Source organism: Heterodontus francisci, chromosome 12 (genome assembly GCF_036365525.1).
Source record: "Heterodontus francisci isolate sHetFra1 chromosome 12, sHetFra1.hap1, whole genome shotgun sequence".
Classification (NCBI taxonomy): domain Eukaryota; kingdom Metazoa; phylum Chordata; class Chondrichthyes; order Heterodontiformes; family Heterodontidae; genus Heterodontus; species Heterodontus francisci.
The window spans coordinates 59,898,812-59,926,278 of record NC_090382.1 but is presented as its reverse complement, the minus strand read 5'-3'; positions in this window follow the sequence as shown (position 1 = coordinate 59,926,278).

Here is a 27,467-nt window from a genome sequence, read left to right as displayed (position 1 = left end):
CTGATAATTAACCACAAAGAAGAACCAGAAGGCGATTTACTATTCTGCTATAACACTTCTGTTAACAATTAATTAAAAGGAGAATAATGAAATCATCTGCAACAAATAGGAACTAAATATGTCAGGACATTTCGATGAAGGGTCACTGACCCGAAACGTTAACTCTGCTTCTCTTTCCACAGATGCTGCCAGACCTGCTGAGTGGTTCCAGCATTTCTTGTTTTTATGTCAGGACATTTGATCTTTAGAAGAGATAGGCAAAATGGAAAAGGAGGAAAGGTAGGTCTTTAATAAAAGCAGTAAATGGATAGGATCTTAGTTTGGAAAATCCATATGTAATTCAGTTTTGGTGGAGATAAGAAACAATAAGGAGCAGAAATCACTGGTGGGAGTAATCTATAGGCACCCTAACAATAGTTGTAGAATCAGGCAGAGTATGAATCAGAAATTAGTGGTGCATGTAATACAATAATCATCAATAATCTTCATATCAGATAGGCCAAACCAAATTTGCTGTAATAGTGTGCAAGTTCGTGGAATGCATTCAAGATAGTTTTCGAGATCAGTATGTCAAAGTACTAACGTGGAACATGCTATTTAATATTTAGTATTGTGCAATGAGACAAGATGAATTAATAACCTTATAATAAAAAGAGACTCTGGGGAATAGTGATCATAAAATTATGAATTTTATATTGAGCTTGAGTTAGTTAAGTGTATAACTAGGCTCTTAAATCTGAACAAAGCAAACTACATAGGAATGAAGGATGAGTTGGCTAAAATAGATTGGGAAACTAGATTAAAAGACGTGATGGTAGATAAATAATGGCAAACATTTAAATAATTCATAATACACAACAAAAATATATATTCCTTTAAGGAATAAAAGCCTCATGGGGAAAAAGGTCCAACTGTTGCTAGCAAAGTTAAATATAGTGTTAGATGAAAAGAAGAGGCTTATAATGTTGCCAAGAAGAGAATAAAGCTTGAGGATTGGGAGGATTTTAGAATTCAGCAAAGGGGGATCAAGAAATTAATAAAGAAGGAGAAAATAGAGACTATGAGAGTAAACAAGCAAGAGACAGAAGAACAGACTGTAAAAACCTCTATGTAAAAATGAAGAGATTAGCAAAATTAAATGTGGATCCCTTAGAGGCAGAGATACCAGACATTATAAAAGGGTAAATAACAAAATGGAAGTAATATTAAACAAATACTTTGGATCTGTCTTTACAATAGAAGACACAAACACATTCTGAAAATAGGAAGCAAGTGTCTAGTGACAATTAGGAACTTAAAGAAGTTAGTGTAGTAAAGAAATTGTACTGGAGAAATTAATTGTGCTAAAAGCCAACAAATCCCCTGGACTGATGGCCTACAATCCCAGGGTTTTAGAAGCGGTGGCTACAGAGATAATGGATGCATTGTTTTTGATCTTCCAGCATTCCCTAAATTCTGGAACGGTCCCTATGGATTGGAAGGTAGCAAATATAACCATGCTATTCAAGAAAGGAGGAAAAGAGAAAAGGAAACGATAGACCTGTTAGCATGACAAAATGCTAGAATTTATTGTCAGGGGTGTGGTAACAGGGCACTTAAAATCATAATATGATTGGGCAGAGTCAGCATGTATTTATGAAAGGAAAATCATGTTTGACAAATCTTTTTGGAGGTTGTAACTAGTAGGGTGGCTAAAGGGGAACCAGTGGATGTTCATAAAACATTTGATAAGGTGCCACAAAAGAGATTATTGCACACAATTGGAGCTCATTGGATTGAGAGTAATATATTAGCACAGATTGAGGATTACTTAACAGACAGAAAACATAGATGAGGAAGAAATTGGTCATTTTTGGGTGGGCAAGCTGTAACTAGTGGGAATTGCTGACCCTCAGCTATTTATAATCTATATCATTGACTTAGATGAGGGGACCAAGTGTAAGTTTGCTGATCATACAAATTTAGGTGGGAAAGTAAGCTGTGAGGACGATGCAAGGAGGTTGCAAAAGGACTTACACAGGGTAAACTGATTGGGCAAGAACATGGCAAATGGAATATAATGTGAAGTATACAATTATCCACTTTGATAGGAAAAATAGAAAAAAAATAAAATGGTAAAATACTGAGAAATACTGGTATTTAGAGGGACCTGGATGTACTTGTACATGAACCACAGAAAGTTAACTCGTAAGAACAGAAAGCAATTTGGAAAGCAAATGGCATGTTAACCTTTATTGTCAAGAGTATAAGAGTGAAGAAGTCTTACTACAATTATATAGGGCCTTTGAGAGACCATCCTGGACTACCGTGTTGAGTTTTGGTCTCTTTATCTAAGGAAAGAAAGAGCCTTAGAGGGAGTGCAACATAGGTTTACTAGATTGATTCCTGGGATGAGGGAATTCTCCCAGGAGAGATTGAGTGGTCCAGGCCTATATTCTCTGGAATTTAGAAGAATTGGAAGTGATCTCATTGAAACATATCAAATTTTATAAGATACTTGACAGGTTAGATGCTGGGAGGATATTTCATTGCCTGAGACATTTAGAACTAGGGGAAACAGACTCACAATAAGGGGTTGGCCATTTAGGCCTGAGATAAGGAAAAGTTTCTTCACAAAGGTTGTGAACCTTTGGAATTTTCTACTGAAAGAGAGCTGTGGATACTCAGTTGTTGAGTATATTCGAAGCAGATTGCTATATTTTTTGGATAGTAAGGTGACCAATGGATATGCAGAGCGTACGGAAAGATGGAATTGAGGTAGATCAGTCATTATCTTATTGAATGGCGTAGAAGGCTGGAAGAACTGTACGGCCTACTCCTATTTCTTTTATTTTTATGTTCAAATCAACATTTCCACTGAAACTTTATTGCACTTGATATATATTGAAAGGGTTCTAGCATAGAGGGCTGCTTCTTCCATGAATTCTAGTCCTGCAGTTTCTGAATACAATGGAGTATAATGATTGAGGTAAGTCCTATTATTAGGACAATCTATTCCAACCATAGTGGAAAATTTCCTGTAACCACAATAATGAAATCATGAACCTGTTCATTTTATGCATCCATTTTTTTGCCATCTTTTGTAGCCAGCCCACTTTGCCCTGGATCTTCTTTGATGAATCCACCATTTTTTGGACTGGCAAACAAAATTGGGGTGGAGAGGCCTTCTATCACACCTCTGCCCTAGAGAATAACCTCCACAATTCATCTCCCATGCCGCTGCCATAATGTTGAGCTGCCTGCTGGAAATCCATCCAAATGTATGCAGATGAAGGGAAGGCAGAGGGCGTGGCTTAGCCAACCCAAGTGGATTTCCTGAATTTCTGCTGATTTGTGGGCCGCAGAATTGGCCTCTGCAGTGCCGCTGTTGAAGAAGCAAAATCTGTAAATGACATGTCATGTTTCTGGCCACTTCCAGCGTGGTGCCCCATGCTGGGAAGGGCGCTAGCGCATATTTACCATGCATGCGCTGGAAGTGTCAGGAGTTGTTGGAGCATGGTATCAAACAGCTGTTCCAGTTAATTTGATGCACACTTTGAGACTTTGACTGCACAAGTCCATTGAATGCCTGTGCTAATCAGTGATAGCTGAGCAGATGTTCAGCTGCACGAGGGCTACCCATTTCCCCACGCCACTAGTGCTATTTAAAAGACCAACCATCCAACTTGCAGGTGAGGTGCTTTTGCCTTAATCTGCTGTGGCAAAGTTTGTGGAAGTAATATGGCTTGGTTTTAGAGGTCTGTTGGTGAGTTAGTTCTTTCATTCAGGGAGGGCAGAGGACTTAGTCACCTGTCCACACCAAGTCTGCAAGTTATAGGGGCTGTTGTTGCCATATCACTGGATCTGCAACATGACCAAGAAGCAGCGTCTTCAGAGAGGACAAGCTCTGTAAAGAGGGAGGAGGAGGTGGAGGGCTCTCCATAGAAGGTCCTACCTCACCATGGGTTTGCAGAGAGCACATCTCATAACTTCACCTCACTCAGGAGACATGCCTGTGGTGACTGAGATTCAACAAGGAAGTGGTCACAGAACTCTGCCACCTCCCTCATGAAGGCATGCAGCTTCACACTAGTGCTGCCAGTGACTGTAAAGGTTACAGTGACATTAAACTTTTACACAACTGAAGCATTCCAGGTGGGAACCAGTGATATAGTGCACATCCCCCAGTATGTCATGCATCAGTGCTTCCGAGAGGTGATGAAGCACCTACATGTGAAGAGAGGTTATTTTGATGTGTTTTTACTAAGCAAAGAGAAGCAAGATGAAAGGGAATGTGGCTTTGCCAGGATACTGGGATTCCCAATGGTTCAGGGAGCCATCGACTGCACGCATGTGGCTTTGTTGGTCCCACATGTCAATGGGGAGAGGAAAAGGAAGGGCAAGAGCTATCATTCCATCAATATGCTGGTGTGCAATCATGCACAAACCATTTTTCTTGGTGAATGCCTGCTATTCTGGCAGCTTCACCCTGAGGCAATCTGCCATTATGCGTTCTTCAGGCCTCCAAGAAGAACCAGAGTGTGGCTGCTCAGAGAAAAGGGATACCCCTCTACCTCTGGCTGATGATCCCTGCCCCCACCAACTGACCATACGAAGACAATGGGCGCATAATGAAAGCCTCCAGCCACCAGCAATATTGTTGAGCAGACCAGTGTGCGAAAGAAATGGTTCCGCTACCACTCAGGGGGAGAAATAAAATAAGAAAAAAGAAAGACTTGCATTTATCTAGTGCTTTTCATGACCACCGGTAGTCTCAAAGCACATTACAGCCAATGAAGTGCTTTTGAAGTGTAGTCACTGTTGTAATGTAGGAAACTTGCAAGAGCACGTCACCAAGTTCATGATGGTCAGTTGCATCTTCCACAACCTCGCCATCATGAGGGCACAGCCATTACCACCAGGCATCTGAAGGCCACTTTCGGAAGAGGAAGAGGAAGAGCAGGAGGCAAAGCGGATGCATCTGGGCTGCTTCACTCTAGGCAGGCTGTGCATCTGTTCAGACTCTGCTTCTCTTAAGGGAATATGCCTTCACCACCATTGGCCCCACCATTCTCCACCTTACTGTCCAAATGTCACACCCCATCACTGCATCAACTTTGCCAAGATCCTACAGTAAAAACCAAGGACAGAAAATGCTGGAAATATTCAGCAGCTCTTGCAATGTCTGTAAAGAGAGAAACAGAGTTAACATTTCAAGGTCACAGAACCTGAAACATTAACTCTGTTTTTATCTCCACAGATGCTGCCTGACCTGCTGAGCATTTCCAGCATTTTCTGTTTTTATTTCCAATTTCCAGCATTTGCACTATTTTGCTTTTGTGCCACCAACAAGGATCTTCAGTCTTTTAGTATTTTTGTTGAATTTCAAAACAAGCAGGTGTAATAATATCAAGGTTTCTTCAGTAAATCTAAGCTTTGCAGTTGATCAAGCTGGTGAAAGTGAGACTACACATTGAATATCTGATTTATCACATCAAAAGAACAATTTTACAACTTTATGGTCCAGGCAGGCAACCTTGTCAGCCAGAAGCACATATTGGAAATTCAGACATGCCAGTGAGTAATTGCATACTATTTAAATTAATGGTCAGAAAATCACGTGGCATGTCTGCCTGAATTTTCCATTTGTGCTCCTGGTGCACAAGTCGTCCTATTGGGAGCATGAAGCAAGAAAAATACCCAATAAGCTTTTCTTTCCAGATACTTATTTTAAGTTTTTCTTTATTCATTCATGGAACGTGGGCGTCGCTGGCTATGCCAGCATTTATTGCCCATCCCTCATTGCCCTTGAGAAAGGGGTGGTGAGCTGCCTTCTTGAACTGCTGCAGTCCATGTGGGCTAGGTACACCTGCAGTGCTGTTAGGAAGGGAGTTCCAGGATTTTGACCCAGCGACAGTGAAGGAATGGCGATATAGTTCCAAGTCAGGATGCTGTGTGACTTGGAGGGGAACTTGCAGGTGATGTTGTTCCCATGCATTTGCAGCCCTTGTCCTTCTAGTTGGTAGAGGTCGCGGGTTTGGAAGGTGCTGTCTAAGGAGGCTTGGTGCGTTGCGACAGTGCATCTTGTAGATGGTACATACTGCAGCCACTGTGCGTTGGTGGTAGAGGGAGTGAATGTTTGTAGATGGAGTGCCAATCAAGCGGGCTGCTTTGTCCTGGATGGTGTCGAGCTTCTTGAGTGTTGTTGGAGCTGCACCCATCCAGGCAAGTGGAGAGTATTCCATCACACTCCTGACTTGTGCCTTGTTGATGGTGGATAGGCTTTGAGGAGTCAGGAAGTGAGTTACTTGCCACAGGATTCCTAGCCTCTGACCTGCTCTTGTAGCCACAGTATTTATATGGATACTCCAGTTCAGTTTCTGGTCAATGTTGATCGTGGGGATTCAGCGATGGTAATGCCACTGAATATCAAGGGGAGATGGTTTGATTCTCTTTTGTTGGAGATGGTCATTGTCTGGCACTTGTGTGGCACAAATGTTACTTGCCACTTATCAACCCAAACCTGGATATTGCCCAGGTCTTGCTGCATTTCTACACGGACTGCTTCAGTATTTGAGGAGTCACGAATAGTGCTGAACATTGTGCAATCATCAGCGAACATCCCCACTTCTGACCTTATGATTGAAGGAAGGTCATCGATGAAACAGCTGAAGATGGTTGAGCCTAGGACACTACCCTGAGGAACTCCTGCAGTGATGTCCTGGAGCTGAGATGATTGACCTCCAACAATCACAACCATCTTCCTTTGCGCTAGATATGACCCCAACCAGCAGAGGGTTTTCCCCCTGATTCCCATTGACCTCAGTTTTGCTTGGGCTTCTTGATGCCATACTCGGTCAAATGCTGCCTTGATGTCAAGGGCAGTCACTCTCACCTCACCACACCTCTTGAGTTCAGCTCTTTTGTCCATGTTTGAACCAAGGATGTAATGAGGTCAGGAGCTGAGTGGCCCTGGTGGAACGCAAACTGAGCATCACTGAGCAGGTTATTGCTAAGCAAGTGCCGCTTGATGGCACTGTTGATGACATCTTCCATTACTTTACGTATGATTGAGAGTAGGCTGATGGGGGCGGTAATTGGCCAGGTTGGACTTGTCCTGCTTTTTGTGTACAGGACACACCTGGGCAATTTTCCACATTGCAGCATAGATGCCAGTGTTGTAGCTGTACTGGAACAGCTTGGCTAGGGGTGCGGCAAGTTCTGGAGCACAGATCTTCAGTACTATTGCCAGAATATTGTCAGGGCCCATATCCTTTGCAGTATCTAGTGCCTTCAGACATTTCTTGATATCACGCGGAGTGAATCAAATTGGCTGAATTCTGGCATCTGTGATGCTGGGGACTTCAGGAGGAGGCTGAGATGAATCATCAACTCGGCACTTCTGGCTGAAGATTGTTGCAAATGCTTCAGCCTTATCTTTCGCACTGATGTGCTGGGCTCCACCATCATTTAGGATGGGGATATTTGTGGAGCCACCTCCTCCAGTTAGTTGTTTAATTGTCCACCACCATTCACGGCTGGATGTGGCGGGACTGCAGAGACTGTGCAAATGATTAAAGTTTTGAGGTCTTTATTATTTTTGAGATGGATTTAATCTACTGGCGAGAAGTTAATCATTCTCAAAGTGTAATCTAGTGAAATTATGTTTGCTCCTTCTTCTATTTAATGTTAGATTTTAATAAGCATGATTTATAGTTAATAGTCTGAAATAAAAGTATAGACATGAACAATGCTCACTTCTGGCTCAGAGCTATCCAGTCACCAATTTTATTAGACAGAAAATTCTGCAAGCCTCTGCACCTATTGTTTTGATAATCATTCCTGACATGTGAAATGCCGAGTCAGGAATATCAATTTTTAAAAAAAGATAAAGGGAAGACTTAAATTTATATCGTGCCTCAGAACCTCCGAAAGGATTTTTAAAACCAACTAATTACTTTTAAAGTATAATCATTGTTATAATGTAGGAAACAAAGCAGTCAATGTGCACACAGTACGGTCCCACAAACACCAATGAGATAATAAACAGATAATCTGTTGGTTGAGGGATAAATATTAACTGGGACACTGGAGCGAACTCCCCTGCTCTTCTTCAAATAGTGTCATGAGATCATTTACATGCAACTGAGGGGGCCGTAGTTAATGCCTCATCTGAAAGTCAACACCTCCGACAGTGTAGTATTCACTCAGTACTGCACTCAAGGGGCTGTTTTTTTGTGCTGGAGATTCTCTCCCGTCTGAAAAAGGTGGGAGAAACCCCACCTCTGTCTTTTTGTGACCCCCCCCCCCCCAACCTGCTGGGGCGATCCTCCGGTCTTTTTAAATCAAAGTTTCAGGAGGCGGGATCCCCATCCTTTTAAAGATTGGGACCCCGCCTTCAAGAGCTGCCGGCCAATCAGAGGGAGTGGTGGCCACTGCCTGTACTGTAGCAGCCTCGGACCCTGGCCCAGTGCTGGGGTAGGTGAGGCAGGGTTACTGGGGCCTTCTGGACTGGCCCAGGCAAGGTGAAGGTGGGGTGTGGGGGTGGATGGGGGAGGGGAGAGGGTGGCGTGGTCGTGCAGTCCACAGCAGGGGCATGCCACTGGGCTAAAGTTGTTCCTGGTGGAGGTCCTCTCTGGGCCACAAATTGCCCATGAAGGAGAGATTCGCCCCAGCCTGCAGAGAGGGCACCTCATATTGCAAGGCATCCGCCCCCAGCATGGCAAAGGCAGAGGTAATATCCCAGCAGCGGCGGGAAGGGGCCACTTAAGGGCCTCAATTGGCCTCTGGGAAGATCACTTGGCGACAAGACCTCTCCCCACCACGATACCCTGTGCCCCTCCTGCCTCAGGGTGCCACACAAATTCCAACCTAAATTGCATGCTCAAATCTCTGGAGTGGGACTTAAACTCACAACGTTTGGACCTAGAGGTGAGACTGCTACCACTGAGCCAAGGCTGACTATCTACTCTATATGATTAATGTTATATGTTTGTGAGTTGGAGATACTGGGCTGAAATTTATTCCGGTGACAGGGGTCCTAGTGGCAGGCCAGAAGGTGGGGAGAGACCCTGCCTTGGACTCCTGTTGCTATTCCACGGTGGGAAGGCAATTAACTGCCTGATATTGGGGATGCTGTCAATTTAGTGATGAGCTCCCACCTCCAAGAGATACCGGCCAATCGAATGGCCGGCAGCTTTGCAGTACCGGCAGTGTCACTGGGAGCAGTGATGACTGCAGGAGGCTCTGCAGCTCTGAAAAGAGAAGAAGACTCCAGGAATGGTAAATGGGGTCGGGATCACTGGGGCCATTCAGGCAGGCCATGGTGATAGGGTGTGGGGGGTGGGCGATCACTGCTGGGGGAGCTCTGGATTGCCCCCAAAGGAAGGACCCTCCGACCTTACTAGGAGGCTGCCAGGTTTTACCTGGCGTTGTTTACCATGGTGGTGTTGAGATGAAATATAGGTATAATAGGCTTAATCAGGTAGAAGTTAGATATAATTAATAGATTATACCTTTTGGAATTAAAGATTGAACAAATGGTCAGTTTTGAAGACTCACTGAAATTTCCTTTAAAGGCAGAGTTAAAAATCCATGAACATCCCTGTTGCGGCACAGTGGCGCGGTGGTTAGCTATGCAGCCTCACAGCTCCAGCGACCTGGGTTTGGTTCTGGGTACTGCCTGTGTGGAGTTTGTAAGTTCTCCCTGTGACTGCGTGGGTTTCCACTGGGTGCTCCGGTTTCCTCACAGCCAAAGACTTGCAGGTAGATAGGTAAATTAGTCATTGTAAATTGCCCCTAGTGTAGGTAGGAGAATGACGGTGATGTGGTAGGGAATATGGAATTAATGTAGGATTAGTATAATGTAGGAATAGGATTAGTATAATGTAGGATTAGGATTAGTACCAGACCCACCGGCCGTCCATGTCTCCGCTTTAAAGTTGTCTGCAAACGCGACATGAAGTCCTATGACATTGATCACAAGTCGTGGGAGCCAGTTGCCAGCGATCGCCAGAGCTGGCGGGCAACCATAAAGGCGGGGCTAAAGCGTGGCATGTCGAAGAGTCTTAGCAGTTGGCAGGAAAAAGGACAGAAGGGCAAGGGGAGAGCCAATTGGGTAACAGCCCCGACAACCAATTTTATCTGCAGCACCTGTGGAAGAGTCTGTCACTCTAGAATTGGCCTTTATAGCCACTCCAGGCGCTGCTTCACAAACCACTGAACACCTCCAGGCGCTTACCCATTGTCTCTCGAGACAAGGAGGCCAAAGAAGAAGAAGTATAAATGGGTGGTTGTTGGTCAGCACAGACTCGGTGGGCCGAAAGGCCTGTTAAAGTGCTGTATGACTCTCTAAAATGTACCATAAATGCCTTTTAAGTTAAATGAGAAAGGCTATACATGGTCCGTACTGATAACTATAATCCTAATTAGTTGATTATGTTAATGATATAGACAGACTGAATTAAGGAAATGGTATAAGGTACATCAAAGAACCATCACAGATGATCAATCACAAAATGGAATGTGACCTACAAAAACAGATGCCACGTACACCCAATTTAACGCAAAAAGAACAAATTTAATTAAAAATCTTTTAAATATAGAACACATTTATAAAGTTAAGTCTTAGTGTTACTATAAAACACTACAAACATTTTTACCAGATAAAAGCTCACAACTTCATGAGAAGGGAATTTTCAGCAGATAATTAATTGGGAATTAGTAGCTAATGATATTACCATACATGGACAACAAAAGTGGGAAAAACACACACAGAAAGGGAACATTTACATTCCAAAAGATGAGTTAACAGATTAGAACCAGTAAAAACGTGAGAGTTTTGAATTGAAAAATCAGAGGTATTGAAATTCCTCATCAATGCTTCTCAACCAATGGTAAGAATGGCTGACTGCATGACAAGAGAATTCTGCTCTTAACCGAGAGTGTTTTGTTCGGCAGAAGGCTTACTCGGGGAATTTAAGGTAACAGTTTACTTTGAATTTTGATTGATATTCTAAGATATTTTGCTGTAACATTGTCAAGGTTGAACTTTTGGATTCTATTTTAGAAATAAGATTATGTTTTAAATCTCTTAGTAAGCTTTGATATTGTAGTATACATATCCATTTAAAAGTGTATTGCATGTTCAATTCTTTAATAAATGTATAAACATTAATAAATTGTCTCATGTAGCATTCTGTATACAACTACAAAAACGCCCTCTCAGTGTCTCTTTAAGTGGAGAGATGCATATTTCTCAGATCCTTATAATATCTGGGATATTTATGACAGCCTATTTTTAAAAATAATTATGGCTATCTGAAAGATGGTAATATTCTATGTTAGTTTTCTTTCTTTGAGGGAAAACTAGTTCAATTATTTGGACCCAAAAAGTGTCGATAAGAGATTTTCTGGTTTGGACTTAATTAAAGGAGATTCATAGGGATGTACTCCTGATTTGGTTAAGTCCCTATAAGGGGTTAAAGTCATAAATCACTTCAGCGTGCTCCTCCATCTTCCATTAAATTGTGATGGAGGCTGGAAGAGGCCAATAAGTGGCCATTGGCCACTTAAGGGCCTCAATTGATCTGGAGAGGGTAGGCCATCATCGGCCTTCCCCACCCGGACTAAATTGATAGTCATTGGGAAGGCGACAGGCACTCCATCCCCACCTTCCTATGCAATTATATGGGCCCCCCTGCTTCTGTTCCTGTCCCTAGGGGACGCATAAGTTCAGCCCACTGCTTTCAGTGTACAAATAAATTTATTGTTTACTTGGGGGCAAACTATTTTCCAGATTATTTTGATGTTTAAGGGAACATTTTGGTGTATACATCATGTGGACTTACTTGTACCTACTGTAAGGGCACAGGCATGAGCATCTGAAGTGTCACCAAATTGTTTAAGGCATGTAATTATTTCATAACAGAGCACTGCAAATATCTGTACTCTATACTGGCTTTGTCTCCATGACAAAAGTCAGCCACAGCCTGAGGGGGTTATATAAGTTGATGTAGGCCTGCAAATACTGTGGAGGAGCAGTATAATGTATGGTGACAAATGCTCACAGACAATAACTCAGCAAAATATCCAGTGCAGACCAACTCAGAATCATGCAGTACAAACGTTATGCCACAAAAATTCCACTACTACGATACTTAACAGCCAATGACTACTACAGGTAGTCTTGCACAGCTTCTGATAGATGCGGGCTTTAGGTTCAAGGCAAGCAGGTGCTTCAATTTATATATTTCCTTTGCAGCTTTCTAAATCACGGGCAAATCGCAGGGTGCAGCTGAGAATTACCGGGGCATAGAGCTAGAGGTGCGAGTTCTTGCAAATGGATGTCAGATGCCACCAATGGTGCTGGATGAGCCTTGTGTTCTTGCAGAGCTTTTCCTTATTCTCCATTTTTTCTTGTTTTAATCAAAATAAGGTGAATGCCTAAGGGAAAGGCTATGTTCTCATACAGTGAATAGGTTCAGAAGATTAAAGTGCAGATATGTAGCCCCAGGAGCAATACTGAATCTATTAGAACGGTTGAAGTGAAAAAGATGGCAAAAAACAGATTTTGAGCAGAACTGTTTTAACAGTCAAAAATCTTCAGGAGGAGGCCTTGAATTACATTTCTACCTGGCTACTGCTGATAGGCAACCAGCAACACTGGGCTGTATTTTCCCACAGGCTTCAGGACCTCGACATTGGGACCATATAAGGGTCCCGAGCCCGCACTTGCTGGCGGTGGCCCAACGGCGCAATCTTCCCTGAGGCGGCCTCCGTGCTCACCATCCTATTAAAGGTAGCGAGCAGGATCCCAATGCTCCCGGCCTAATCAGGGGCTGGAAGCTCCGGAGCCTCAGCGGCCACACCAGAAGAGATGGGTGCTGCTGAGGCAGGTCCGGGACTGCAAGGAAGCCTCAATATGGAGGTGCCCTTGGAAGCATGCATATAAATTGCAAATTCTGCAGGGGGAAGACATTGGCAATGAAAGGAAAACCCTCTGGGTGCATTGTTTGGGCCATCAGTGCGCGGCCTTTCTTGGCCGCTGCTCCCCCTTTGAGGCATGGAGCCTCCAGCTCCAATGGCCCCTGGCTTGATACAGGGAGGCTGCCTCCATTGCGATAGTGGCCTCCACAAGTGGCAAGGAGTTGCTCTGCCAGCAGCAAAATGCCAGTATGCCCATAAAATCAGACCTAATTAGTGTCCACTAACTTTATACAGGAATTGAATTTTTGAGGTTGGCCACAGACAGTATGTTAAGTAAATCCAGTGTTGAACATCACTATCCAGTTTTACTTCAATTTGCATGCCGTAGGAAGGATTGTGATGGGGGCTGTGGGCAATTGATAATCAGACTCCACAACCTATTTTTCCCCAGTATATGGGAGGAAAGTCAAAGCCCAGTTTCTTTTTCACACCGTTGAGAATTATAGTTAATAGAAATGAACAACCTTATCTAACCTTATTTGTCAAATAAAAAAGCTATACAAACACATTAATGAAAGTCTTAATGTAAAGACAAATAAAGATTTTTAAAATTATAAAAAAATGAAGGTAGATTTAATTCTAGTTATCAGTGAAAAACACATTTTACTTCTGTGCACAGTGCTCTAAATGGTTTGTTCTGTTACTTGCATTTACTGCATTGCATTTAGTTTTTTCAGTTTGTGATGCTCTGCTAACCTGATTATGAGCAAAGTACTGCTGTTGGAGGCAGTGCGAATGATAATTAGTTCCATGTTCTGTGACACAATTATTATTTTATTACTCACTTAAGAGGTGCTACTGTGTTGATTTTAACACTAGGTTTATCATTGCTTTCCAGGAGTGTTAATTATTCTGAAAACCTAGATATTGAAGAAGACATTTCAGCTACCAAAATGGCTGACAGCTGTGGCAGATTTGCATTGATTGGTTTTATAAGCATTCAAGGTGCGTTTTTCACTGGTTCTACTCGGTGGAAAGGGGAGGTGGCACCCTAAAATTATGGGAAATAAATTACGGCTACATCCTGCACCATCTGTTGGTGTCATCCTGAAAGGGACCGACTGCTGGGCGGCCAGACTACCCACTTGCATCAATTGATAGCGAGCCTCCAGTCACTGTCACATTCAAAGGGATTTACAGTTGGGTGGCCAAAGTGCCTGCCTGTTTTATGGGCTAGACCCTATTGTATGCAAATCAAGATCCTATGATGTATCAGTTAGATAGACATGGTGAACTATTTCCCAAGTTGTCTGTTCTACTCAGGAGGATATCTCCAACATATCACCAATATATCCTTGCTCATCCCCAAACAGCCGATGAAAGCCAAAAAGTGCCTTTTTTAAGCAATTATGAGATCTCCTCATGTACTGAATGATGGCTGTGCACCTTTTGGAAATGGGCATTTGCTAGGAATGGTAAGAATTGTAATCAGTGGCTGTGCAGGCAACTTGTGGTGTCAAACATAACAATGCAACATGCTTGGATTCAGTCATGATTATTCATTCCTTTCCAATCAGGCTATGCAGAAGCACTACATTGTAGTTCTGTGGGCTTGCTATTCATTAAATAATAATCAAGTTAAATGCCTCTGTGGTTTAAACATTTATTGTCATTCTGCCTTCACAGTTGATAGAGGCTACAGTCCAAAGCTATGATTCATGACTCAAGAATATTTCCCAAAACCTGAGCAAAGCAGAACAAATAATCAATTTTTGTTAGTTATTAAAGCACAGAGGATCTTAATTGTAAAAAAAAAAATTTCAACATTTACATTTCAGCGCATTAAAGGTAGATCCTAATGGCCAGCTAATTCTTCATCTGTTGTAATTTGTACAATGTCACTCAACTTGCTTTGTAGAATGATAATTTTCTTTAATCCATTGACTGGAGATCTGAATTTATATATTTTTAAATGAAATTTAAAAAAGAACAGATAAAAGATGACTTTGCTAGTAGCTTAAGATAGCCATCTAATTTGCAACACTGTATCCTACACTGCAAGGTCTGTGAGCAGGGAGAGAAAATGTCTGCTCATCCCAGCAAGAACCAAGCCCCAGGAAGTTTAAGGGAACTGCCTGTTCTTTTTAGCAAGAAGAGAACCACTGCTACCATGTTTGAATCACTGGGTGACTGTCATGTGACAAGTCCCTCCCCGTCTGTGGTTTTAAGCTTGTGTTTCCCTGCAGCAGCAAGGAGAAGCATCTGGGCTCTGACATATGCAGAACCAAGCGGGGGTCCCTCTCTCTCTTCATTCCCACTTGCAAGTTTGAAATCCTGCCTGTTGACTGACCACCTCTGCATACTCCGGCTACAATCAGAAACCCCGTTGGACGAAATCATCTGCATTGCTGTCTCCAAGAGACCCACTGAGCCAGTAATCTACCTCTTCAAACTAAAAGCCTCAGGTCCAGCGAATTCAGCTGGAAGCCAGCTGGATAACCAAACCCCACAGACTGTATACCCCTTTTCCTATGGATTCTAACTTAACCAATCTACCTTTCCCCACTCTAACATATTTGTGTGTGTAAACCTTTAGTGAGAGTGAGAGTGAGAGTGAGAGTGTGAAAGTTGGCACGTAGTTATTATTTTCATTAGTTTGGTACAATAAAATTAACCTCTTTGTTAAACTCAAGAAAACCTGTCCATTTGGTTCTTGTTATGATCATAGCATGTAAGTAATCAAACACATACTGAATTGGCCAGTACATCCACTTTAAGAATGAATTAAATCTGTTGTGGTCAAACAAGGAGAGGGGAGAAAGGGGAAGCACTTTGACCCCTCCTCATTTGACCATAACAACAACATGAAAATTCTTTGCAAAGATATGTGTAGAGCTGTCACAGGGTAATGTCAATCCAGGAAATAAAAGAGAGAGAATGGATTAGGTTTTAAATTGGACAGCTCAGCGTAAATTAGGCAGCCCAAAAATGGCTTACCGCCCCATTAACATCAGCATATGGCATTTGCTACTTCAAATGAATTTGCAGTTGGGCGACCAGATGCCTATCTGTTTCCAGCCGCAGACTCTGTGTATACGGGGGATGGGGGTAGGGGTGGTGAGGAGGGTCATAGTGGTAATGTTGCTGGACTAGTAACCAGAGGCCTAGGCTAATGATCTGGGAACATGGGTTCAATTCCCACCATGGCAGATGGTGAAATTTGAATTCAAATAATAAAAATCTGGAATTAAAAAGCTAGTCTAGTGTTGACCATGAAACCATTGTTGTAAAAACCCATCTGGTTCACTAATGTCCTTTAGGGAAGGAAATCTGCCATCCTTACCTGTCTGGCCTACATGTGACTCCAGACCCACAGCAATGTGGTTGACTCTTAAATGCCCTCTGAAATGACCGAGCAAGCCACTCAGTTGAATCACACCACTACAAAGCCTAAGGGAAGGAATGAAACTGGACGGACCACCCGGCATCAACCTAGGCACCGGAAATGACAACGGCAAACACAGCCCTGTCGACCCTGCAAAGTCCTCCTTACTAACATCTGGGGGCTTTTGCCAAAATTGGGAGAGCTGTCCCACAGATCAGTCAAGCAACAGCTTGACATAGTCATACTCACGGAATCATACCTTACAGACAATGTCCCAGACACCTCCATCACCATCCCTGGGTATGTCCTGTCCCACCGGTAGGACAGACCGACTAGAGGTGGCGGCACAGTGGCATACAGTTGGGAGGGAGTTGCCTTGGGAGTCCTCAACATTGACTCCAGACCCTGTGAAGTCACGTGGCATCAGGTCAAACATGGACAAGTAAACCTCAAGCTGATTACCACCTACCGCCTTCCCTCGGCTGATGAATCAGTGCTTCTCCATATTGAACACCAATTGGAAGAAGCACTGAGAGAAACAAGGGCACAGAATGTGCTCTGGTTGGGGTCTTCAATGTCCACTACCAAGAGTGGCTCGGTAGCACCACTACTGAGCGAGCTGGCCGAATCCTAAAGGACTCGGGTGGCACTGTTGCGCAGTGGTTAGCACTGCAGTCTCACAGCTCCAGTGATCCGGGTTTGGTTCTGGGTACTGCCTGTGAGGATTTTGCAAGTTCTCTGTGACCACATGGGTTTCTGCCGGGTGCTCCAGTTTCCTCCCACAGCCAAAGACTTGCAGTTTGATAGGTAAATTGGCCATTGTAAATTGCCCCTAGTGTAGGTAGGTGGTAGGAGAATTGTGGGAAGATGGGGATGTGGTAGGGAATATGGGATTAATGTAGGATTAGTATAAATGGGTGGTTGAAGGTCGGCAAAGAGTCGGTGGGCCGAAGGGCCTGTCTCAGTGCTGTATCTATGCCTCTATAGTTACTAGACTTGGTCTGCAGCAGATGGTGAGGGAACCAACAAGACAGAAAAACCTACTTGACCTCATTCTCACCAAGCTACCTGTTGCAGATGCATCTGTCCATGACAGTATTGGTAGGAGTGACCACCGCAGAGTCCTTGTGAAGACTAAGTCCTGTCTTCACCACTGAGGGTACCCATCATCATTGTGTGGCACTATCACCATGCTAAATGGGATAGATTTTTAAACAGATCTAGTAACACAAAACTGGGCATCTATGAGGTGCTGTGGGCCATCAGCAGCAGCAGAATTGTACTCAGCCACATTCTGTAACCTCATGGTCCGGCAGATCCCCCACTCGACCATTACCATCAAGCAGAGGGATCAACACTGGTTCAATGAAGAATGTAGGAGCAGCACCAGGCATACCTAATAATGAGGTGTCAGCCTGGTGAAGCTGCAACACAGGACTACTCGCATACCAAACAGCGGAAGCAGCATGGCATAGAGAGAGCTCAGCAACCTCACAACCAACGGTTCATATCTAAGCTCTGTAGTCCGGCCACATCCAGTTGTGAATGGCTGTGGACAATTAAACTAACAGGAGGAGGAGGAGGCTCCACAAATATCTCCATCCTCAATGATGGGGGAACTCAGCATATCAGTGCAAAACGCAAGGCTGAAGCATTTGCATCCAGAAGTGCCGAATGGATGATCCATCTCAGCCTCCTCCTGAGGTCCCCAGCATCACAGATGCCAGTCTTCAGCCAATCCAATTCACTCCACATGATATCAAGAAACGGCTGAAGGCACTGGATAATACAAAGGCCCAGACAACATTCTGGTAATTGTACTGCAGACTTGTGGTCTAGAATTAGCCATGTACCTAGGCAAGCTGTTCCAGTACATCTACAACACTGGCATCTACCCGGCAATGTGGAAAATTGCCCAGGTATATCCTGTACTCAAAAGAAAAGCAGGGCAAATCTAGCCCAGCCAATTACTGTCGATCATCAGCAAAGTGATGGAAGGTGTCATCAACAGTGCTTTCAAGTGGCACTTGGTCAGCAATAACCTGCTCACTGATGCTCAGTTTGGGTTCTGCCAGGACCACTCAGCTCCTGATCTCATTTAGCCTTTGTCCAAACTGTGAGAATGACTGCCCTTGATATCAAGGCAGCATTTGACTGGTATGGCATCAAGGAGCCCTAGCAAAGCTGGAGTCAATGGCAATCGGATGGAAAATCGCCATTGGTTGGAGTCATACCCGAGCACAAAGGAAGCTGGTTGTGGTTGTTGCAGGTCAATCATCTTAGTCCCAGGACATCACTGCAGAAGTTCCTCAGGGTAATGTCCCAGGCACAACCATTTTCAGCTGCTTCATCAATGACCTTCCCTCCATCATAAAGGTAAGAGTAAGGATGTTCGCTGATGATTGCACAATGTTTAGTACCGTTAGTGACTCCTTAGATACTGACACAGTCTGTGTAGAAATGCAGCAAGACCTGGACAATATCCAGACTTGGGCTGATAAGTGGCAAGTAACATTCGCGCCACACAAGTGCCAGGCAATGACCATTTCAAACAAGAGAGAATCCATCCATCTCACCTTGATGTTCAATGGCATTACCATAATTGAATCCCACACTTACAACATACTGGGGTTTACCATAGACCAGAAACTGAACTGGAGCAGCCACGTAAATACTGTGACTATAAGAGCAGGTCAGAGGCTGGGAATTCTGCGGTGAGTAACTCACCTACTGAGTCCCCAAAGCCTGTTCACCATCTACAAGGCAAAAGTCAGGAGTGTGATGGAATACTCTCCACTTGCCTGGATGGGTACAGCTCCAACAACACTCAAGAAGCTCGATACCATCCAGGACAAAGCAGCCCGCATGATTAGCACCTCATCCACCAACTTCAACATTTAATCCCTTCACCACCGCACAGTGGCACCGCAGTGTGCACCATCTACAAGATGCACTGCGGGAACTCACCAAGGCTCCTTAGACAGCATCTTCCAAAGTCGTGACCTCTACCATCTAGAAGGACAAGGCCAGCAGATGCATGGGAACACCACAACCTGCAAGTTCCCCTCCAAGTCACACACCATCCTGACTTGGAACTATATCACCATTCCTTCACTGTTGCTGGGTCAAAATCCTGGAACTCCCTTCCTAACAGCACTGTGGGTGTACTGTCACAGTCCTATGTTATTTATTTCCCCTTGAAAATATTGTGGTGCACTTTTAAGAGTGTAAAGTGATCAGTGCATCTTTAAGAACTCTCCAGAGATAGTGAGCCAAAGTGGTTGCCAAGCAATAGCCACACAGAGCGAGAACAGAGATTCAATGTATCAGTTTTGACTTCGAAAACTAACTGGCAAAAAACTGGTTTGGACAGAGAAAGACAGTTCCAGCAAGTGAAGGATTAAGGAGAGCTCTCTGAGACAATTTAAACTGAAGGAAGAGAAGTCGATTTATTTCTCTCTCAAAATTCTACAAAGCTTCAAGCCAAATAAACTCCTTAAAAAACATAAGAAAAAATGCTTTTTTTCTTCCACAATAAACTATTGATATGTGCTGTGTCCATCACTGGGAAAAAAGAGTTTAATACTACAACTGCCAAACTGAATTGCTGAATTCTTATCTTTGGTAGGACCTTTGGATTCATCAGGCCTTGGAAGACTGCAAGTGAACTTTGATTGTGTTGTATTGGAAAACTCCATTTGTGACAACGTAATCTGCAAAGACTATTTCTTTTTCTATTTTTTCAGTCAGATAATTTTAAGCCGAGTTTATGTATGTGAGCGTGGGAGTTAGTTTTTAAAAAAGAATAAGTTATAAGGTCTTTAGATATTGGTTTATCTTAGTGTTTAAGATTTATAGTTTTTTTAATAGTTAATGTTTTGATATCTCAAGATACTTGCTTTGGTTCGTTTCATTCAGGGGTTACTAGATTGTTCAATTTGGCTGCTTTTTTCTGCAATTTGGAAAGCTTAAAGAAATACATGCAACCTGTGGAGCGACAGGACTGAATTGACAGTGTGTTGCTCCCACACCGATCAGAATCATATATTTTGATTGGGGGCTTCGTCATGAGCGGTCATAACAGTACCTACACCCCAAGGACTGCAGCAGTTCAAGAAGGCAGCTTACCTTCTCAAGGGAAATTAGAGATGGGCAATAAATTGCTGGACGAGTCAGCAACACTCATATCCCATGAATGAATAAAAAAAAACATGTCCTATGGCATACATAGGACCTGCAGAACGAGATGGGGCATGTAATATACATGCTCCACTCAGTTTCTGATAGTTGTCCAACGGAAGCCGAGCTCAGAGGTTAAGTTTTCATATAATTTGGTGGGACCAGGAGGAACAGGTTCACACAACAGAAAAAAAATACAGAAAAGCTGCGCTCCTCCAGGTTGCACAAAAATAAAGTGTATTTTTGCTGCATTGGACATAGCGTCCAGTAGGGTCATTAATGAAGATTCCTAGTGGGCAGAATCTGTCACTTCCACCAGGATCAAAAGGTCCTATGTGTGTGTTAGGCCCCATAAAAGACAGGTATTGTTGGCAAATGAATAGCACTAAAGTAACTTACATCGATGATCTAGCAAATTATGGCATTTTATTCAAATTTTATAATTGTTTAATATTTTCTGTATTCCATCAACGTTCTAATCTGCTGAGATTACCACCTGGGTTAGTGATATATATTGCTGTTGTTAGTTGGTGGCTCCACATGTTTGGAATATATGTGTTGTGAAACTAATTATGATAATTCCAGTTACCTGAACTTTAATATTGCTCGGCAAAACAAATTAGGTTATTCAATACCAAAGTACAAGAGGACAAGAATGCAAGTAAAAGATGAGTAAATTTTTAAAAACTTGCAGGAAAAAAGAATTTTAAATCAATACAATTCATTCATAACTTTTTTGTGTGACATCTTTGCCCCAAGTCAAATGGAATTGCACTGAACTGGAAATCGAACTTAAATAAGAGGCCATAAAATTAGACACATGTACAATATTTGTTTCATTTCCTCAAATGATGAAACTAGCATTTAATACTGAAGAAAGACTAGCTTGACTGGTGATCACACTGGGACTTCTCAAAGGGTGAATATGTGCTTTCAGTTTGGTAATAGGTAGAATTCTAGGAAAAGTGCCAAGGAATGATGATGTCAGTATCAATGCAAGTTTTATTAGGAGATCTGAGTAGGAAACATTGGTATATTATCTGCCAGGGCAACCCAGCCCAGTCAACCCAGTCAAGATCTACCCCATAGAGTTGGCATTGAATGCTCTGGCCATCTCCTGCCATTATTGTTGTGCTGCTGGCACAGCACTCACTCCTTTGCCTCATTTCAGAAAGAAGATGCTTCTTACCGTCAATGCAACTAAAGGATCAAACATCATCTTAAGAGATTAAAGAGCTGCTGAGAATTTTTGGTTTCATTGTTATGCCCCTTTAAACTGTTGCAGACTTTTAAATCCTTTTAATAGCTTTTCACTCTGGTAATACTAAGCTTCCAATGATTGCTATTCCTCAATCTCATTATCCAAATTTGGCTGAAACTCCAGCTGGTCTGCCACTTCTCATTGAGCAAGCATAAAATCAAGGCTGATGAGGTTAACCTCCACATCGGCAAGTTCTAAAACATCCATGGAGTGCACATGCCTCCCATTATTATTTCCTATACGCAATATGTTTGTTAATATTGTCAGCCATTTGCTTTTGAGCAGCCCAGGTCAAAATTTAGGGTTATAGGATAGCAGGCTTGATGAGCAGTTTTTTTTCTGGCCAACTCCTGGACAGTGCAAAGGAGCAAGAATTAAGCCCCAACTTCCTCTGGGACAGGAACAAATATTTACATGTTGAGGGGTGAGTCAGGCAGATCTGGCAAAGGCTACAAAGCCAATATGTACTCGCTCTGTCAATCCACCAAATTGAAATCTGAGCATGTCGGAACTTATTTAAATAAGGGAATGGAGATTTCTTTTAAAAGATAGATTGGTATGTTCTCTCACTAAAAACATACACACATCAGTGGACTGTTTATGTACTTAGATTGCTTGAAAAAGAGGCTGAAAAATTAACCCTTTTTTAAAGAAAAAAACCTTTCCTTCTGTTTTTCAAGTTCCCAGTTTTACAATATCTGCCACTCTCAGACTGCAAGATTATGAAGTCAATCTGTCCCAGGCTTGTTCCAATACTGTTCTTGAGCTGGCCACCAGGTAGTGGGTCAAATATCCCAGAGCATTTCCTAACAGTGTGACTCACACTGTTTCTTCTATCTCTATGGGGAACACTTCACCTGGGCTCCAACCAACACCTCTCCAGATGGCAGGCCTGAGGCTGAGACATCAACATACATTAAACTGAATCCGAAAACTCAATGACAGATCATATTGGAGCACAAACACACAGCTTCTCTATACCACCTGACTTTAGCTTTTTGACTTTATACATACAGTAAATGCACTTAAGCAATACATGTTTCAAGGGAATAGATTATGGTCATAAAGCAATTACACAGCTATGAATTTATCCATGGATGAAATAACAATGGAATGAAGGGTGCCGCTGTTCAACAATGGGAGAAAAATAGAACAAGTAAATGTGTACTAATAAATACTGAATGGTTACCTACACATTTAGAGCATTAGGTGCCAATGATTAGCAATGAAACGACTGAAGATGAATCACAAATACAATTATCCATGAAAATGATAACTCGTGAAATAAATTCAGTTTTAATAATTTGTAATAGATGACCTAACAGATTTAAGTAAAAAGTATATCTCATTATTTTTAGCCAAAACTTTATGGAATGTAACTGTGACAAAGAGCAACGTTTTGAAACAAAGTTGCAAGTATCTTAAAATTTGAAGTATTTTTGATTTTTCAAACAAAAGATGCTGCAGCCTATCAATTGTCTTGTTTGTTTTTAGTATGTTACCCTTGTCATATATCCAAGAACAACAGAAATCTTACAATGTAAATCTCCACTTATATTGGCAACAGGAACAACACACAGTAATAGCATCTTTAGCAAGCAGAGGTACAAAACAATCACAAGCTAAATTGATTTTGTGCACTGAAGTGATTTCATATGTGCCACCTGATCATTGATCACAGTCCTAAAATGAACTGTGAAAATGAAAAAACACTATTTAGGGTCAATTTTGCACCATTGAAACAATGGATAAACATTGCTTTATTTCAGCTGCTGGTTCACAGAATCTTATTGTATTTTACTTCAAAACAATAATAATTGTTCAAAAATACAACTAAGATACAGAAAATGGCAATGAAAACCACATGTACTGTTTCAAAGGATTGGAGTTGAATTCAAAATCTTATAAGATTGGGTAACTGATGCGATTATTAGGTGACCATGGGCTGGAGTTTTTCGTGAGCCGGCCGGGCCACGGTCCGGGAAGTGGGAGCGGGTGACGACTGCTACCGTGATTGAGTGCTAGGTGACCAATTAGCGTCTCACCGGTGGACTTTTGAATAGAAAATGTGTGCGCGGAGGGTGGGGGGGGGGGGTGAGGGGGAAGGTCAGCGTCGGCAGGGCAAGAGTCGGAGGAAGGTGCTGACAGCCATTTAAAAGGACTGTCAGTACCTTTAGTGGCTGTGAGAAGGCTGCTTGCTTCTCAGAGGATGGTGGGAGGAGCAACAATACAAGATCAGACATATAGCAGGCTGAGCGGAATAGGAGCTGTCCTGTTACTGAAAAGGCACGACCCACTGTGATTTTCCATGAAGTAACCTTGAGACCTTGGAGGACCAGAACCTGCTTGCGGCAATGGCAGGGATAACCAACCGGATGGCGCCACGATTCACCGAAGACTCCCTGCTTGTCCTCCTCCAGGCGGCTGAGGCAAGGCAGGAGGTGCTCTTCCCACCAGGCAGAAGGAGGAGGCCTCCTTAGATCACCAGGAAAGCCTGGATGGAGGTCAGCATCCGTGGGGTTGTAGGAGGATATGGATACAATGTCGCAAGCGGGTCAACAACCTTCTCTACTCTGCCAGCGTAAGGGGCATGTCTCAGTCCTCATTTGTACTCATATGGGTGGGTATCCAGGTATTAAGGCTGCAAAGTGGAAGCCATCCATCTGGAGTTAATAGCTGAAGTCCTGTCATGGGGCATATGCCAGGCACATCTGAGCCACACAAAGGACCAGAAGTGTGCCAACCTTACACTTGAATGGCAATGGTCCCTGAGGCAGCATGCAGCAAGAGGAATGAGCAGGTGCTCCTTCAAGTCAAGTAACTGAAATGATAGTCATGTGTCTCCATAGGAGAAGAGGGCCCAGAATAGCCATGAAAGGGCATGGACTGGTGGCGGTGTTGCCAAACTAGCAATTCTCACCAGTGTGGAGGACGCATTATCGCTTGATGACGGTGGAGGATGGAGGTTGTTCAGTTGCTGATGGTAAGGCCAGAGCACCTGGCCAGGAGGGCGAGTTCCCCAGAGTGCGGGCGAGTGTGGTGGGGGAGGGGGCATTGCTGGCTCAAGCGAAGTTTGTTCACGCAGTCAAACTCACAGACATGTGACCACACTGCAGTCTACAACATGTCTTTCAGTCCGAAGTGTCTCTCACACCTGATCATTCTGTTGTCCCCTGCAGGCGAAACACAGCAGCAGCCAGGCAACGTCTCCGGGGCACATCCGTCCACCTCTGAGGAGGAGGAGGGGACCTCAGAGGGTGCAGCGACACATCCTTTCCCCGCACCAAGCACCAGCTCAGAGACAGTCACCTCGGTTGGGCTGGTTGCGTCTTCAGATGCGTGGTCACAACCTGGTGCCAGCACTGCACAAGTGCCAGGTGCAGTTTCGGCCAATGCCTCTGACGCTCAGAGGACTGTGGGAGGCCAGGCCAGTTCTAAGCCCCATGCTGATTAGCCTCTGAGGACATCCATTCGGCGGGAGATCCTGCAGGTGCAGCGTGAGTTGCATGGAGATCTGGCGGAGTTACCAGAGATGATGTGTGCTCTGGCTCGGATTTAGGAGATTTCCTTCCAGGCCATGAGTTTAGCACAGTCCCCGTCATCTAAGTGACTGTCTTCCTCCATTGAGAGATTGGCGGCTGCAGTGGAGGGCCCGATCCTGAAGGCCATCCAAAGCCTGCTGGAGATGCGCAGAAACCTGCAAACCCTTGCAATGTCAGTGAGCGCAATCCAGCAGTGGCTATGCAAGATAGGGATGAGGCTCCTGGGGTCCCCTACAGATGCTCATCCCTCTGAGGTCAGCAATGAACCTTGTGAGGGCACAGGATCAACAGCAGTAGGCATCTGGCGGCTCCTCTCAGGCCATTCCTGATGCGAACAGGAGCTCCTTGTTCCCTCTGCCAGTGACATCAGCACGTCAGAATGCCAATATGTTAAGAGGGTGGTCCTGAGACTGCTCAGGGTCACCTCAACATGTCGGCGCCCTCACGACCTTGGCAGCCAGAAGATGCCGGCTAAGGTCATCAAGCCACGGGGCATTCTGAACAGAGCCGTGGCTGGTGGCGAAGGGGATTCAACATGCGTGAGCACTCGAAAATGTTTTAAGAAATTATGGTAACTGGTGCGATTTGAATCATGTTAATTTATGAGCTATTTTCCACAAACTTTATGAAATTTATCATTTGGCTTATTTTTATCTCACGTGACTGATGATGTATGAGGCAAACCTTTTGTTCTGCATGAGGTGGAGACTTGGGGGAGGAGCCACATTGGGCCATGGTGTGTTTGAGGGAAAGGTAGACCGTTGCAGCTGAGATTAGCACCTACAGGTGAGTGCTTTTGGGCTTCCAACTGATGTGAATACCTGTAATCAGATTGACATGTCAGTTGCTAGCATTCTACATGGGTCATGAACCTCCAATCAGAAGAAACGCCCGAGTATTAGAACCTCCCGTGCCTCCCTTGCACTCAACTCCTGCAAACCTCCAACTGCTTCCTCCACACATTCAGGTGGCTGCTCCCCCTCCTCCTGCTCCTCAACTCCTTCACCCTCCTCACCTGAGGACACCTCGTGCTGAACAATTTCCTTGGCATCCAGGGCCTCTCCCCTCTGCAGTGCCAGGTTATGTCAGACACAGCAGATGACAACAATGCGAGATACTCTAGCTGCCGAATACTGAAGGGCACCACCTGAGTGATCCAGGCACCTAAATCTCATCTACAGAAAGCTTATGGTCTGCTCAATGGTGACTTTGATGGTTGCATGGCTCGCATTGTACCATTCCTCTGCTTAATTCTGTGGGTTCCTCTCAGGTGTCATCAGCCATCTCTTCAGCAGGTAACCCATTGCCAAGTATCCTTCCTTGCAGGCATTGCGGTGGGGGTGGGGGTGGGGGGGGTGCTGGCTGAATAACGCTGGCACCTGGGAGTTCCAGAAAATGAATATGTTGTGACTGCTTCCTGGATAACAAGCACACACCTGCAATATACTCTTATGGTGGTCACTAGTTACACATTCATTGATTGAAACCCCTTTCGCTTAATGAAGGCCCCTGACAGACCTGCAGGTGCTCTAATGGCCACATGTATACAGTCAATCATGCCTTAGACTATGTGGAACCCAGCGATGGCGCTAAAGCCTCTAGCTCTCTGCCTGACTGGCGGAGTCTGTCTGGAACTTGATGAACTGTTGGGCATACCTCAATATGGCATCAGTTACCACCTTAATGCAATGCTGCGCTGATGATTGTGAGATTCCACACATGTCTCCTGTGGAAGCCTGGAATGAACCTGACCTGTAAAGGTCAGAGCAACTGTGACCTTTAGTGTGACTGGCATTGGATAACCACCCACACAGTTGGAGCTGACCTCCGCTGCCAGCATCTCACACAGAGATGTGACAGTCTCTCGGAACAGGTGCAGTCTTCTAGGGCACTGGTGCTTCGACATCTGCTGTCAGGTCAGCCTCTGCTGGTACACACTGCCTACTGGGTAGACTCATCTCCTCACAGGTGTTTGCTCCAGTGCACTCTGTGGACTTATGCCCCTCCTCCATAGCCTGGCTGCAGTTGGAGATCGCTGATTTCCCTGGCCACTTGTCCTCCTGTTCCTCCTTGTGCTGTTCTCTTCCTCATTGGAGGACCCACCTCCAGAGTGGACAATGGCCTTGGCCGCAGCATCCCAAAGATCTCTGGGGACAGCTATTTGCTTCAGCTGCAAGGACAGGCACTCACAACC